The sequence below is a fragment of the Haliotis rubra genome, unplaced genomic scaffold, assembly GCF_003918875.1.
Source record: "Haliotis rubra isolate DU_JTF1 unplaced genomic scaffold, ASM391887v1 Scf987, whole genome shotgun sequence".
In the NCBI taxonomy this organism is placed as follows: Eukaryota; Metazoa; Mollusca; class Gastropoda; order Lepetellida; family Haliotidae; genus Haliotis; species Haliotis rubra.
In genome coordinates this window covers 81,353-84,355 of record NW_025767731.1, presented here as the reverse complement: position 1 = coordinate 84,355, position 3,003 = coordinate 81,353, and positions in this window count along the sequence as shown.

Below are 3,003 nucleotides of genomic sequence, written 5' to 3'. Positions count from 1 at the left end.
ATATAAAAGTTATAAGGAAGTAATATTTCTGATAAATGTTCCATTAGTAAACTCATTCTGACGCCTGATATTCAGACTAACTATACTAATAGATAAATATAGTCAATAATTTATAGGAATATATATATATATAAAACTTTTATATGAGGAACATAATATCAAAGTTGACAAAAACTATGCATTTATGGCACATATTTAATCATTTAAAATAAATTGGGGCATTTTGACTACCCCCTGTGGCAATTTAACAAAAAATCCGGGGAAATTTGACAAAATTTGCTGGGGCATTTTGTAGCTGGGGCAATTCGACTGGTACCCTATTTCACCATAATCGGACTTGATTTAATCTATGTTAAAAATAAGTTGTAAAAGTAAGTTGTAACATGGAATGATGTAGTATAAATAAATATCGTGGGTACTGCTTCCTTCTTCAGCCTAGATTTTGGATTTTCATACCTCATGTGTGCATGTCTCTTTTCATATGCGCCCGACTCGAAATGATCGGAACATTTCTCCTGCCTTAATTTGTCTTTTACTTGGAAATCGAAAGAAATGGTGGCTCTTTCCTTTGTTCGATGATGCCGTGCATCCACTGGCAACCATACACCATCGTACCATTTACAAAAACGACAGAAACAACACGATTTGTATTACTGTAGCGCTTGGTCTATGGCAAAATGGCGGACTCTAGTCACATATGACGTCATGAGCGGAAAGGTCACGTGAGTTCCATAATGGCCGAAGCTCAGATAACAGAAACTGTTTTCGCGATTAAAACATAAATAACCATATTCTTGAATTAAAAATTGGGGTACATGTTTCTGATGACTTTATCTTCCACCCAGCAAATTATTGAAATTGTCTAGTATTCTCCTTTAAAGTAGTTATCGCTTAGTACGAAGATTCAACAGAAATGAAACATTGGATCAAACTGAATATTGAAATGTAAAGGTTGTCATATTAGGTATTTTGGCTAATTGGTCACACAAACATTGCAAATTCAAAAATAATTTATAATAAAGACCTGAAACAGCTCACAATGATCAAAGTATACCTGCAAAATTAATTATGAAAACTTTATTCACAAACAGTATTATAACTGAAACCCACTGGAGTCTCACCGGCTCCTGGGTAATTTGTAAGTTTCCGGAAAACGGAAATGTAGAGAAACGGTCCGGCTAACTGAAACTTAAGTTTCCATTTTCTTTCCGTCAGTTCCCGGTTTCCGGAAACCAAGCTATTTTTCCTGTGGCGCCCTTGCCACACGTCGATATGAATGGATGGCAAAACCAGACCTAACCGTTCTTGCATCGCAATAACCCATTTGCAAAAGAACGCCATTGAAACATTACATCTTTGAGACAATATTGGACGCGTTACAAATCTGCAGGAATTAACGCATTCACCCTATGATGAATTGCAGAGGGTTTCTGTGATGAAAATTCCTCGCTTGATAGCCAGTTTGAAGAGGAGACTGGTAGCTAGATATGCGAAGGGTAGCTACACCACATACTGATGTGGACGCCTATGGTGGTTCATACAACCACAGCAATCAGATTCATTATTGAGAACTTGTGGAAATGAGTGTACTGATGGTGTCCATACCTTCGAACATTGTTCATATTCACATTCTTATGTATTGCTCTGAGACTTCAGGTACATTTCAACTTTAATCAGAAAATACGATATGTTCCAGATACAATTTTCATACGCGGAATTTGGTTTTGAAAGCCCAAGTAACAACTTGCAGTGTTTTCGTACATATCATATCACAATTTTGGGTTGTGCTTGATTAATGCTCATTTGTATACTGGGGATATTCAGAATTGGAACACTTTAGGTTTCTACCTCCTAATGACTGATCGCATTATTGTCTTCTGAAGGGAATGACTGAACGTGTTTTGTTGTGGAAACTGGAAACCCATTGCTGAATTTGGCAACCTGTTTGCCCCTGTGTCGGTAGTGGACGGGAGTCTGGAGGTTTAGAGCATTGGTTCCAGGAACAGCGTTCCTTTGCCCAACACACCACTTCGACCCATATTTCACCCAGACGTGTGGTAGAATGGGTCCGGTTCTATCAATCGGCTAGTCATACCATGCCCTATGCATGGAAAACATTCATATTAAAATTATTGGAATGGAAAGTATATACTGAATAAAAAAGAAACGTCATACCGATAGATGTTTCTTAAAGCAAACACTTTAATTCACTCTAACTAACAATCAAAACGGAGGCTTGAGTTCAAACTTGACAATTATTGTAAACACAATTTCTGGAATCACATTTAGAGTTTACACAAACAAAATCGCCAAAAATGGTATCATTAAGATACCCCAAAAGGCGTCGATGAAAGTGTTGCATTGTCTGTACATGGAATGAATTAGCCGGTTGATGAGAACCATAGGCACTTGGATCCATACTCTGGTATGAAATGTCCGAAATGTCTGATCGAGTCCAGCCACAGTTGCCGGCCTTGGTTGGGGGGTCATTCCGTTTTCTTGGAATCTCGTCCCAAAGGTGTTCTATTGGACGTAAATCCGGACTGAGAGCAGGTCACTGTAGGGTTTGGATGCTATGTTGTCATAGGAAGCCCAATGTTGCTCTGGCAGTGTGGGCACGAGCGTTGTCTTGCTGGAAGATGTGATTTCTGTGACGTCCAAAATGTGGTACAACGTGGGGTCTTATGACTTGGTCAATACAGCGAGCAGCTGTCACGTCATTTCCCCATCCTGGACCGAGATTCTGGAACACCACTGTGCCAACTATCTGGTTCAGACTATTGCATCCCACACCATGATGCTTGGACACCCCACGAGTCTCTTTCAACAATACACTCATTGGAAAACAGTTCCCCACGCCTTCGCCATACTCTCACTCTTTCATTAGAAAAAAGCACAGTTCTCCATTGTCGATAACGCTTATTTCGATGCTGAGCCCATTGCAGTTGGTTGTGGCGGTGAGAAGCGGTAATGACAGAACTACTATATGGTCTGTGACAACAT